At 44.5% G+C, this 14,053-nt stretch overlaps 1 long non-coding RNA gene across 3 annotated transcripts; it reads left to right on the top strand.

Annotated features, from left to right (window-relative positions):
- The first annotated feature begins 1,991 nt into the window (after positions 1-1,991).
- LOC123361894 lies at positions 1,992-11,541 on the top strand. 3 transcript variants are annotated; one of them, XR_006576269.1, is made up of 3 exons: positions 1,992-2,047; positions 9,712-9,847; positions 10,648-11,541. It is a non-coding gene; the product is annotated as an uncharacterized LOC123361894 (long non-coding RNA). The 3 variants fall into 3 exon arrangements; XR_006576270.1 differs by lacking the exon at positions 1,992-2,047 and adding an exon at positions 4,321-4,455; XR_006576268.1 differs by lacking the exon at positions 1,992-2,047 and adding an exon at positions 5,346-5,465.
- The last annotated feature ends 2,512 nt before the right edge of the window (positions 11,542-14,053 follow it).

Here is a 14,053-nt window from a genome sequence, read left to right as displayed (position 1 = left end):
AACACAAAGACTTTATTTAGCACCCAAATTCATACAAGTATAATAGCAGCCACAGAAAGAAAGATAAGTGTAGCAAAATGACCTCCTGCATTGCATATACCCACAACCTTATGGAGACAAGACAATCAGAAGTGAAGATGGAATGAATAGGAAGTGTAGAAGCACCATAGAGGGAAGGATAATAAGGTTTCCATTGTCCTGTCATCCCAATATCCCAATGAGGAGATGGCCTCACAATCTTTTATAACCCTTTTTTCCTTACATCCTCATACATCCAGGATCATATTTGATTAAGTCTCAGCATCTTCCCATCTTTGTTTGATCATATTGGTCCCTTCTGGCCTTGGAATCTATGAATCTTACAGCACCTCTGTAGCCACCGTCAGTTATGGCAGCTCTTTCTTCTCTTACGCCCCTCCACCGGAGCCAGCTCCCAAGGATCACAGTGGGAGAATCAGGCATTTCCTTTTCTGCTTCTGCCACTTTGCCAGCTCCAACCCCTCCTCCCATTCAGTTCCTGCTCCTTTTGAGCATCACTCTGATTCTTCTCCTTTCTCCCCCTCCATACCACTGCCATCTACCCAGTGACTCATCTCTGACATCTGGCTCTCCCTCTTCCTCTCATCTCAGTCACCCAACCACATCCTTAGTGACCTCAGCTTCCACTTTCAAGTCCCATCTGATCCATTAGTCACCTTCGTCCTCAGTTGATCTTCAGCCCTGAATTAACTTTTTCACTCACCAATGTAATTGCTCACCTGACATTATCTTTCACCGTATTGCTTTTCTAATCTCTCCTTCAGAGTTCCCTTTCTCTGGCCACACACCTTCACTCCTTCAATACTGCACACTCACCTATGCTCCCTCCCCTCCACCAGGCCCCTCCAAGATCTCCAAGTCATCATTGTCCATGACTATTCAGCCCCTTCCTTCCTGCTCTCTCCTCTCCTCCACTGACTCGTTGATTCATCCAAAACACGTTTTTTTCCAGCCACAACATTTTTTTCCCCTTCTCCCACTGTAAAGTCAATCTTGTCAGCCCACAACTCTGGTACATCCCTACATTCATTTCTTTTATTCGTTCTCCTGTGCATCCGGAGACTTCAGGCACTTACTGCTATGGGAAGGGCTAGCGATCCCATGAGAATAACCTTAACAGTATGTTCGTAGTTTTGCTTACAGCCCCAAATAGGAGTAAGACATGCACAGGTGTGCAAGAATGAAAAAATAATGGGGGGGAGTTGATACATTTTGTGAACCTGAAAAACATCATCTAGTTCTAGATGAAAATGTGACGCTGGCAGATCAGGTGCCAGCTCATGCCAAGGGCTCAGCTGAACATTGGCTCACTTTGTGTTACTATTGTTAAAGCAGGTATTAGATTTATGAAAATGTATTTAGTATTTAGTGTTTAGACTTTATGAAACACTTGTAAATTGCTGCATGCATTCATCTCATGATATCTGTATCCCATGTTATGAGGTAATATTTAAGTGCTTGCTCTGTGATTCTAAAAGTGTTTGTGATGAAACTGAAACCCCCACAGTCAGGAAAGAAGCATTCCCAGTGTGAAATACTAGTTTACCACAGGAGGTGTTAGGTCCTGCCCAGAAGAAGGCCCACTGAAACCAAATGAGCCAGTGTGGAATATCAGAGGACAAAAGACTTTGTTGATTGCTTCCCCCACACCCATGAAGGAGAAATGTGCAGGTGGACTTGTTCCATAAGCTTGAACTCTGGGAGAAGGGAATAAAAATCCTTGACAAGAAGAAACTATCTCTATGCTGCTTGGACTGTAAGAAAACAAGATTTCTAAGCATAAGCAAGAGATCCCCAGCTGCTTAGTCTGGGTTAGCCCTAACAGATATATACAGTTTGCTTATTATACCAACTTCTATCATCTTCTGAAACCTAAGACTGTAAATCATTGGTATATGTATGTTTATCTCCTTAACATTGTAAACAACTCTCTTATTTCTTTTTATTATTACAGGGTGGGCTACCAACGTTGTCTTTGGTGTGAGATCTAAGGTGTAATTGACCTGGGGTAAGTGACTTAGCCTTTGGGACTGGGAGTAACCTGAATATTGCTATGATTTTTGGAGTATGGGACCAAAGGCAAACTTGCAAGGTAAACTGGAGTATCCCAGGGTACTGTCTGTGACTCCATGGTTAGGCTGTTAAAATGCCTGAGGAGTTTACACTTGATACATGTCAAATCCAAGTATAGAACTCACAACCAGTTTGGGTTTTGTGCCTTGCTTAACAGTCTGCCCTGAGGTTGTCACTCACACTCTTGAGCCACTTCAGACAGCATGACAGAAAATTTAGTGGGGTTCTAATTTTATTTAAATCCATTTCACTCTGCCATGCCATAAAACAGCATAAATAATAACCTACAGACTATTTTTCTGTGCTTTATAAATAAGTACCACGGATTCCCATTTTCTTACAGCTATGGCAAAGATATATTTATAAAGTGGCTGATGTATATCAAGTGTCAGTTGTATGCTAATGACAAAATTTATTTATTGAGGGTAAATAAATACTGATTAAGTCCATGGAAAATGACAGATTTTAATACTCATGAACCCAATTTATAATAATAACAGACTTGTAACTTTCACCCAATGACTAAGATCATGTTGGCTGGCAACAGAAATTAATGCATTTAATTAACATCGAAAAGTTAAGCTGTGATAAGAAGTAATTAGACATAATATTTTGCTGTAAGTCTTTTATAATACAGTGAAACCTGTTTTAAGCAAGCACTCACCCAAGGGAACTGCTAAAATCAGTTGCCTGCAGAGATGTGCTTTTAACAGGTCAAGCAAAATTATACTGGCATCCTTGGAGTTATTTTAATATGGTGGTTTAAGACAATGGGGTCCCTTCTGGAGTTTATCAACCATAGTCTGGGGATGATAGTTTTTGTTTTGATATTAATTTGTTACAGTGAGTGCATGGATGTTGATAAACTAGTTTTAAAAAAGCTAATGGCACAACGTGGCTATTTACATGCTCTATAGCATCCTATCAAAAGAAGCTTTGTGCTTTCCTGACTGTGACTCACTCTCCGGAGCGTGTACCTAGAGTTCAGACACAGCATTGGCTGGAAAGCACTCTGGGGTTGGTATGAAAACAAGCATATCAAATTATATAATTATCCCTCCTCCAAGCCAAATAACCCAGCTAGCTCTTCCAGCTCGATCTCACAGAAGTGTTGGTGTCAGATGTCTAGGAACAAACTCAGAATTACAGGGCATGAGTGTATAAAATGAATGTGCTTTCAGCTTAAAAAACTGGCAGGCTTTCCTGATTCTCACCCTCTAGAGCAGTGGTGGGCAACCCGCGGCCCTTCAGGGTAACCTGATTGTGGGCTGCGAGACATTTTGCTGACATTGACCATCTGCAGGCACGGCCCCTCGCAGCTCCCAGTGGCCACAGTTCGCCATTCCCAGCCAATGGGAGCTGCGGGAAGCCCCCCACTGCTCTAGAGCGTCATTGAGTGGGATGACTAATGTAGAAGTCAGAAAGCACTTTCAATTCTCCTCTCACTTGCACTATGGTAAATCAGGATTAACCCCACTAAAACCAGCATAAGTGAAAGGAGAATCAGGCCTTTTAAATTTTACAGTCAGGTGACATTTAACAGTATATTAACCTTGGCATCTTTGACTATTAATGTGGTTTATAGCAGTACATCTACAGAAATTGGATATATTTCACTACAGCACAGTAAGATTTGTTTTGAAATACAGTTGAAATAAATCTATTCTACCTAATTTCTTATACCACATGCATCACTTTGGGATCTGTGCACAGGTATAATAATATATGGAGCTATACCCATCTCATAGAATTGGAAGGGATCCTGAAAGGTCATTAAGTCCAGCCTCCTCTAGCAGGACCAAGTACTGATTTTTTGCCGCAGATCCCTAAGTGGCCCCCCTCAAAGATTGAGCTCACAACCCTGGGTTTAGCAAGCCAATGCTCAAACCTCTGAGCTATCCCTCACCCTGTACACCACTCTAATGGGTTAAATTGTGGGCATCAGGGATTGGCCACAGCTGTAGACAAGATTCCACACAGGGTGGGCCTATGCTCTGAGGTGGGACAGAGAATTCTTTTTCTTGGGAGCCTTGCTGTTGTGTCTCATTCATATATTGAGGGTCAAGCTGATTGCCAGTTCTGGGGTTGTGAAAGAATTTTTCCACGAGTCATATTAGCAGGGACCTTGGTGGGTTTTTTGTTTGTTTGTTTTTCCCCTTCTCTGTAGGTTGGCTGTGGATCATCTGAACATATCTCACCTAATCAATTCCCTGCCATTGCAGAAGCTTCAAGTATTGATGGCACCTTCATCTCTCCTACTGTCTGCCTGTGGCATACAACAGTTTAGTCTCCTAAGGACTGAAATGATTCAGTCTAACCCAAGTTATTGTGTTCTCTATAGAGGTAACTGGGTGAAATTTAATGCCCTGTGTTATAATGGAGGTCAGACTAAATGATCAAATGGTCCCTTCTGGCCTTAAGCTCTATGGCCGGGGATGGGGGAGCTATGGAGGGGGAAACAAACAAAAACCACTTGATGAATGTTTCTTTTTTATTCAGAAAGGATTATCAACTTTGAAATGGGGGGAGATTGCCAACTTATCTTAACTACGCCCTTTAAAAATAGTCATGCATATTGCAAAATTACATTTAAAGCCTTTTTAGTGGAAAAAAATCCAGAGGAAATGAGCTTTTCAAATTTCTTTAATTAGGAATTATTTAAAAGTGCAACTTTGTAAAGAGCATCTTCTGTCACTACAGACATTCAAGAGCGAACTTGAACTTTTAGCATTCAGTGACTGTTTCTATTAGCGCAGTCACGTTTGTTAATTAGCTTACATGTAACTTTGGCTTCTCTTGGGCCAAATCCTTAAATCTTTATTTCAGTTCTCACTGCTCACATACTTAGTCAAAAGTCTGAGTAAGGACTTCCTGGCTTGGCTTTGGATCAGACTCTAAAGCTACTATTTCATCTGGATATCTCTGTAAATAAAACATGGTTGCCAAGATTTTCCCTTCACTGGCTAGATATTACCATTGTGCTTTGTTTCTTCCCTGCTTATTGCTATTGTGTTGCAATCCTCTAAACTGCTCTAAAGGCTTCCAGGTTATCACCATCTACAGTACTGAGTCATTGGTCTTGGTGTGGAACAAGATTAATAGCCCCCTTGTGACAGAGTTATGTGTCACATGGGGTTGGGGGGCGGGAAACAACACCCAAGCAGCTGATTCCAATTAACCAGTCCTCTTAGAGGCTGCTGGGAGTGGGAGGGTGTCTGTAAAAGCCAGACCCAGCTCATTCCAAGGAGGAGAGAAGGATGAGGTTACACTCAAGAAGACAGGGGTGGAAGGAGTGCCTAGGAAAAGCAGCTCCAGAAAGAGGCAGGGGAAGAAACAAACATCTTGGGGAAAAGGTATCCAGTTTGGGGAGCGTGGGCTATCAATAGGAAAATTGATAGCATGGGCTATCTCTAGGAAAATTGTGATTAGCCATAAATGTAAAAGAACTATGGGGAAATGGGACTAAAGACTATAGATGCTGATAAACTACATACTGATACACCCCTTTATCATTATTACTACTTTCTTTCTGGCTCCTTTATTTTTTCCTACCCCCCCCTTCCCTCCTTTTCTTTTTTCCTGTGCTGCTCAGGTCATCCTAGCCCACCAGGCAATCACTTTGTGACACTCCCTCTTTGGTATTCTATCCTGACAACCAGGAGGCAATATCCTAAGAGAGACAGAATGTCACAGAAGCATGCAATTAGAGCTGTTCCAGTCTCTTCAATGTCCAACTCACTCCTCTGGGGCATGCTGACTGGTAATGCCTCTTCTGGTTACACTAGGTACGAGACGCCCAATTAAAAAGAGTCAAGAGGCATCATCCCTTAACTCTTCAGTCACTTTCTGTCTTATCCAGTTTGTTCACTGCCTTGTAGAAGGCTCCTCCTTTGTTAGGTGCTGACCTATACAATTTTTATATTCCTTTTGGGCAGAGGAAGCCATGAGAATAGTGAGCAGGGGAAGAGGAAAGGACATAGATGCATCATCTGGAGTGTCCTACTGCAAGTTCAATTGCAGACTCACTCTGCAATTAGGGTTAGATGCTTTGATAACTTGTACCCAGCCCTTTGCTCATGTGTTCATGAGCTTTTGGTGGCTCTTGGTCTCATATCAAGGTCTAATACTCTGATCCCCATTTCATGTGAATTGCCTTCAGCAGCTCCTTCTCAAGGCAGGTGGTCAATGTCAGTTTGGAAATGAACATCCTCCCAGCCTCTAAATAGGTGGCAGGACAGGGGAAATGCACTAAAGGAAATTTTCCCTCCAGGACCCAGTAGAATCTCATTCTCGGTTGTAACCCTTTTCAACATGGCGGCTGTTGTGGGGGGTGGCAATGGTGGAGCAGGCTATAGCAATCCATGTGGAACTCGGAGGGAGGAGCACAGATTGCAGGAGGGAAAAGTTTGAAGGGGACACCAGGAAGTCAGTCCGTAAGCATATGGCCGATAGCAGTACCTCTACAAATAGATGTCCTAATAAAGAGCCAGTTTGAGTTCTACAAGTACAGCGTCCCCTCATGTGATTACCCAGCATTGTGTACATGAAACACAGTCACAGACTCCTACAAAAATATTCTCCCTTTGCCTGTGACAACACAGTACGATGGTGGGGTTGCAAAGAGAAGGAGTGAGGGACCAGGGGATTTGTTCACATTTAAGCAAAACCACCTTCACTGCTGTATCCAAAGTGGGATGCAATGGCTCTGGGGAAACCAAACTATTTATGGAGATGTGCTTTGGTGAAAATGTGCATGTTTTGCCCTTTACAATATATTGAGTGTATTCATAGTGTAGCGCAGTGTCATTTGAAACTGGTGAGAAGATATTCTGGAGGGGTGTGACAGGGTGTCTATCCCACCCAAGGGCCTGAGCAGGTTAAAAGGGGTCAATTACCTTATAGGCTGCATCTGGAGGAGAGCCAGGATGAATACAGTCTAATTGAAGAAGAAGCTCAGTTGGGCAGGGACAGGCTGGGCTTGTATGAAGCTAGGAAGCTGAGAGCAAGATGGAGCTGCAGGGAGGAAGTCTGCAGTCATTCCCTTGGGAGAAAGGGAGTTGGTTAGGGACAAGAAGGAGTTTTGGGGCATGTAAACCCTAGGATCCTGCCCTGAACTACAAAGTTTGTCAAGCAGCTGAAAGCAGTGGAGTAGCCACTGGGAGCAGAGGAAGCTTGAGCTGGTAAACCCAGAGGTGGGTCAAGAGATAAAGAAGTGAGGTAGGAAGGAGCCCAGGAAAACAGCAACAGGGTCTCAGATTGAGTAGACCCTGGTTGTTAGGCATAGGGTCCCTGGGCTGGAACTCTGAGTAGAGGATGGGCCCAGGTTCTTCTACCAGTTGCTTGGAAGGTGGCACTGGACCTGGACTTGGGCTAGAAGACTGCCTGACACAGCATATGGCTAGCTTGTCCAGTGGGACTTTGATGTCCCAGAAGGAATTGAAAAAATAATGACCTGGCTGGAGGTCTAAGTCATGAAGAAGGAGCACCCCTAGTCCCAGAGAGAGGCTGCAGTGTGGTCAACTGACAGAAAGGGGTGCCAGACTGGGTGAGAACTAATCCCCAGACCCACCTACAAGGGAAGGGTTGGGGTCAGAGAGTATCTGTCCTTAAATACCTGTCAGCTATCAATACCTGTCAATCTGGTCCCTTTCAAAGACAAATAATTCTGGAAAGTAAATTGTTTGCATCAGTCTCTCAAGTAACTAATCTCTGCCAGGGCTGATTCGACTGTTTCAGTCTTGCCAACTTTCACAATTATATCGTGAGTCTTGCAGCAATTGCTTTTTGTTTTTGTTAGACTTACAGCTGTTGGAATCTGGTTACTGTTTTATGATAGTTTATAACTCTAATGGCTGCAGAAAAAAGCTTGGGATGCTCAGGGCTCACATTTTCAACTCCAAAAGGCAAATAAATGCTTTTTAAAAATCACATGTTTTTAAGCCAATTCCAAGTGTTTTGGAGCCTGACTCATAATTTTTGAACACTTGGGGTTGACAATACTGCAGAGAAGGGCTGAGCTCCATCATAGGCAGGGGAATACTTCCAATCCTCCCTTCAACTGAGGGCCAGGATTTTAACAGGGAACTCCATCTACAGACTATGTCTTAATGCAAAATACCAGTAGGCTGTTTTCTTGCCAGATATGTACTGATTTGATCTATCTCACACTCAAGTGGAGAGCTGAAGGTGTCTGGCAAAATAACTGGACGAAAGGAGGCCTCCCCCTAATAAAGCATAAAGAGGGCCAGCCTTAGGGCCAGGCAAATGGGGCCCAAGCCCAGGGCTCCATAGCCATGGGGGTGCAACAAGGGGCTCGGGCTTCCCTTGGCTGGCTGTGGCCAGACTCCTCTCTTCTCCGCCCCTCCCCCGCACTGGGCTGGCGGGCTTCTCCCTGACCCCTTAGCCTCTCCCTCACTCGCTCCTCAGCTGGCCGGCGAAGGGCTCTGCCTCTTCCCCAACCCTGGGGAGCCCAGAGTGGCACCGCTCGCTGCTCAGAGCAGAGCCGAGTCCCTCCCTGGCTAGGGTCCTGCACTGCTTGGTCTCTGGAAGGGGCCTGCCAGGCCGGGGCCAGGAGGAGCGAAACTTCCACGGGGACGGGGGGGAAGCTGGGCTGAGCAGTGGGGGAGAAGGCAGGGAGGGGGGACTCAAAGTGACAGTGTGCTCACTGTCTCAAAGGCCTGGTCCACACTAAAAAGGGGGTTCGAATTAGGGTACACAAATTCAGCTACGTGAATAGCGTAGCTGAATTCGAAGTACCCTAATTCGAACTACTCACCCGTCCAGACGCGGCGGGGTCGAACTCCGCGGCTCCAAGGTCGACTCCGCCACCGCCGTTTGCAGTGGTGGAGTACCGGAGTCGACCGCGGCGCTTCCAGAGTTCGAACTATCGCGTCTAGATCAGACGCGATAGTTCGAACTCCGAGAAGTTGAACTCACCACGTCGACCCGGACGGTAAGTGTGGACTAGCCCAAACTTACACACACACACAAAGGCTCACATCCACATACACTCTGTCTCTTACACAATCCCCCAACACACAGTCACACACACACACACTGGCTCTCTCACTGTCTCTCTCTCACACCCACACCCACACACACTTGTATTATTATTATTGTTATTACTCTTGGTACTTCCTGTCAAAATGCCCATGGTGAGCTAGGGGCTGCAGGAGGGCCGTGGGATTTGGCAAGATGCAGCCCCCATGTGACAGCATGAAGCCTGCCTTGAGCCGCAGACCAAGCGCTAGGCACCACAAGTCACCGCAGCAGCACAGAAGCAAGTTTGGTAATTAGACCATGTGCCATGCCTTCCTTCTGCACTTGTGCTGACAGTGGCCTAGGAATTTGCTAGTTGTATCAGTTACTCATTGTGACGTTATCTGATTAAAATATGACTATGTAGATCATTGTTGTAACCACTGTTATATATTTGCAACAAATCTTGTACAAAATGTGGCATGTAAGATGTCTAGGAAAAGGTTATGATTTGCTGAATGTTTGTTATTTGTATGCATGTATCATTTTTGTATTTCAAGTTATGAGTGTTGGCTTTATGCTTATATTTCAAATGTTTGCTCCTGGGGTAACACCCACAAGGTAGTTAGCCAGCACATCTTGAAGGGACTAGTCAAAGTAAGTGGCTCATCAAGGAACACTTAACTCACAATGGACCATGGAAGATGCCCATTTACCTTGAATGGACTTTCCTGTGGACATTCCATATGAAGTATAGGTAATGACCCAGAGGCGATGGGGGGGAGGGGGGCACAGGGGAGGGAGCCCGCTGCCCATAGGGAGCCAGGGGTGATAGGGGAGGAAGGGTACCAAAATACAAGTTCGCCCAGGGCACCATTTTCAGTAAGGCAGACCCTGTGCATAAAATATCACGGGCAAGGGGTTCTCAACAATGAAGTGAGAGAGGGCAAAGAATAGCAATGAAACTTTCCTCTGTAACCCAGCTCTTTGGGGGGCGGGAGCAGAGCGGAAGAGCTCCTGCTATTTTAAATAGGGGTTGAAAACAAGTCCTGAGCAGATGCATTAATGGCACATGCAGTAGAAACAAGGGCAGATTCTGCAGCAACCATGGAAACAAGCATTAGTCAGAGTGGATGCTGAAATAGCAGCACCACCAGCTATAGGAAGGATGCATATCCTCCTTCTCTTCCCATTAACCAGAGCCAGCATTATTATTTTCCCTTATTCTCTAGGTTCTCACACTCTGGTGTCAGTCCAACAGCATGAGTTCTGTTTGTGATGGGGTGTACAAACCCCACACCGGGCCTGAAGGGATTAAAGGACAATACTGGGCCCAGGTAGCCCTGCCCCTTTGCTATCTAATATTGAACTTGGAGACTTTGGGGGAGACGGATAGTAAGAAGTGACCCAGGGAGGCAGCTATGGGATGTTGTTTTGTCTCATAGGGTTTTGGGTCAGAGCCTGGTGGAGGGGGAGGGCCTGGACTTCCCTACCAAACTGTCCTTGTTGCAGGTGAGAAATAATCCTCACTTCCACCCTTCTTCCTCTTCTGGTAAGGACACTGAAAACCCTGATGTGAGGATAAGCCACATACAAGAGTTAAGAACTGGACAGAAGGCTCTTCCTGCTGGGAGGCAAGAGACTGGAAATCAAATGCACTAACCACTAGGCCACCTGGCCCTCTGAGGACTCCTACACTGTTCTATTCAGGTTCTTATACCCGGCACCTAGAGCTGTGTGAAGGGACACGCCCCCACTCTGGTGGAGAAGAGACTAACAAGCTCTTCTGGGCCTACTCAGCACTAATGAGGCACACCTGCATCTGTTCTGCCTGGAGAGGGAAGAGCTTAAAAAAGGAAACCTGCCACAGGAAGGGGGGTGGTGATCAGAAGAAGGGCTGCTCCACCTCAGAGACGGCTGACAGCAGACACGTCAGCCGAGAAGGAGACAGTCGCAGGTTACACCACTCCCAGAGCTGTACAGCAGTATGCCCCAGGAGGAGGGGCTCAGCGTAGGCCCCACTAAGGGACAATAGACTCTGATACACCAGCCTCATATTGGTGAATCCAGAAAGACTGCCTGAGAGACAGACTACCTTTGTCTTCACTCTTCTCTCATAAGGGGAGAGGACCCTTCTTTTGCCTGTTGTCTGACTCAGAGAACCCCTTGTGTGCTACAAACTGGTAGTGGGCAGGGCAGAAGACAGTATGAATGATGGACAGCAGGGTCTGAGGGTTGCCCCCTACAAACTGGCTGAAAGTTTTCTTACGGGACAGTGTACCATCAGAAAATGCTGATTTGACAACACTGAAATATTTCATGGCAAGTATGGATTCTGACAAAATTATCAAAACAAAGGTTTTAATAAAGTTAAAATGAAGCGCTTTGACTTTATATTTTCAGCTGTTACATAATACATTAAACCAGTGGTTTTTCAAACTTTTTTTTTTCCGCAGGCCACTTGAAAATTGCTGGGGGTCTCAGTAGACCACATGATCTTTCCAAATGTTGTGTGTACCGTTAGCTAACTATTGTAAAGCGCTTTAGATAAAAGCGCTATATTAAAAAAAACTTTAATGTTTTTTGTTCTACAAATAAAAGCACACAACTCATATTTTAATATCAGTAGTCTTACCTTTCTAATGTGATGGATGTGCCCTCTCTCCCTGCAGCGGCAGCCCCCGAGCTGGGGCTGGGAAGGAGAGCCATCGCTCCCCAGCAGCTGCAGCCCTGGAGCTGGGGAAAGCTGCCTCTTTCTCTGGCTGCCGCAGCCCTGCACATCCCAAATTCCCCTCACCTCCTCTTCTGACCCCACTCTTATCTAGGGTCCTGCATGGCTCCACTAATTAGGTGGGTGGCTCTTCATTCTCTCGTGTGGCCATGCAAGTGTGCACCTTAGAGGGAACTATCCGTGGACCACCTGAATGGAGCTCATGGACCACTGGTGGTCCACGGACCACAGTTTGAGAACCTCTGCATTAAACTAGAAAAAAATTATAGTTTAAAGTCACAATGAGGTGCTTCAGCTAGATATTTTTGTGTGAAAGTCTGTAATCTATGTTCACCCCTTTTGCATAATAAGATAGATTTTGTACAAACTATGCCTTGTGAGGTATCATTTGAAAACTCATGACTTGCTGATCATTACCATCCTGGTAAAAATACGTGTGGCAATACTGTATGTAAAGTTGTAAGATTCTACTATATGATATTACGGAGAGCAGCCACAAACCGTTTCCTCGGAGACAAAAGGCAAACTGATGCCTCAGCCAGGTATGAACAAAATCAAATAGACTATTGCCTAAGTGGCCATTCTTTAGCAGGGAAAAGGGTGTGAGTGAGAAATTTACATGTTGGCAAAGAAACATCTAGAGATTCCCATCCCTACAGACTTTATCTCCTGAACCCCAGGCTGGAGAATTGAGGGTACATGACTGTTAAATGGTACAGATTATACCCTGGGTAATGTCACATTCTGACACAATATTTTTTTAGAGTTTTGTTTCACAGGAAGTTTCAACTCTCTTCTGATTTGGGATGAAAGAAAACTTCTAAATGTCAGAATTTCCCAGGGAATGGAACCTTGAATTTTTGACCAGCTCTGACTGTAGCTCTTTACCCTCCTCCTTGCAATCCGAATGGCTGTTTTACAAGAAGTGCACACGTCAGCCTGGAAGGTCATCTACACTGGAAGTTGCAGCTCAATTAGAGGATTTGGCATAAACTGACTTTTGTGACTGAGTCAAACTCAGTCCCTGCGCTCCTCCTTTCAGACACATAGACAGTGCCACAGGCTCAGACTGTTCCACAATATTGGATGGACATGATGTATGTCTAGGTATAACTAATTCTGCCCAAGCTCAGGCGAATGGATTTCCTGAGCTCCCTTCCACCCCTTCATTTCTATGATTCCATGTTTCTGACCCAGAAATGCTACTTTGTTGAAATTCAGATTTTCCTTTCTGAAAATGCTGACTTTCAGAAGCAAAACTTCTTGAAAGAGTTCAGTGAGGGGCAGATAAGAGAGGAATCATGTAAGAAGAAGGCAGGGAGTGGGTATTTTATTACCCAAGCGTCTCTGATTATCGAACCATGTTTAAAGACTACTTTCTTAAAGTGATGAGTGACAATACTGGTGCCAACTGCTTCTGTGAACTGTCCTTTTTCAAATTAAGTGGGAATGTATTGTGCATTTTAGAAAAGCAGAAAAGTGGGGAAGACTCCTGTGGAATTATTTGGCATGGGAAGGATTTGGAAAAAACAACTTATTTGTATTAGTTAAGATTTTAGGACCTTTTATGAGGTCCATATTTGATATTTTTTTATTTTAAGAGGTGTCTGAGGTAGTTGCAATGTTTTTTTACATCTTGGTCTCCTATTATTCATATTTTTCCACGACAGCTTTAGAGAAACATTTAAATCATCACTCAGCATGTGTATTGCTTCTGTGAGAAAATGCTAAAACCTTCCCATGCATCCACCTAAATAAAATAGTAGACGTTATATAACAAGATCTTTGCCATGGGTGACCAATTAGAGATGTAATTAAATTAAATTATGGGAATGTGAATTTAGCAGGAATTGTCATGTTCTACCATTGATTTTATGCAAAACTCCCATTAACTTTTGTAGTTGTGCAAGTAGAACAAGAGCAAAGATATGTGCCAAAATTAGTAACATTAAAACAGCAACCGGGATCCAATTTTTGTCACTGCTGCTAGAAGGGAGAATGATGAACTAGAAAGATGCTTCAAGCCTTGCTTTATCTGGCAGTCACCTAATACCATTTTCATAGCAAATCTTGGAACAACTGAATAACTTGGTAACGTGGCAGTTGCTAGGAGATTTGATGGTCTATTAAATATAGAAGGTGGGGTAGGAATTATTCTTGGTAGCTGAAGGGGGTTGAGAAGGAATAATTAATACCACTTTTGCTACATATTGCCTCCGGTAATGGCCTGAA

The sequence above is a fragment of the Mauremys mutica genome, chromosome 1, assembly GCF_020497125.1.
Source record: "Mauremys mutica isolate MM-2020 ecotype Southern chromosome 1, ASM2049712v1, whole genome shotgun sequence".
Lineage (NCBI taxonomy): Eukaryota > Metazoa > Chordata > Testudines > Geoemydidae > Mauremys > Mauremys mutica.
Note: the sequence above shows the minus strand (reverse complement) of the source record. Positions and strands in the feature narration are given on the sequence as shown.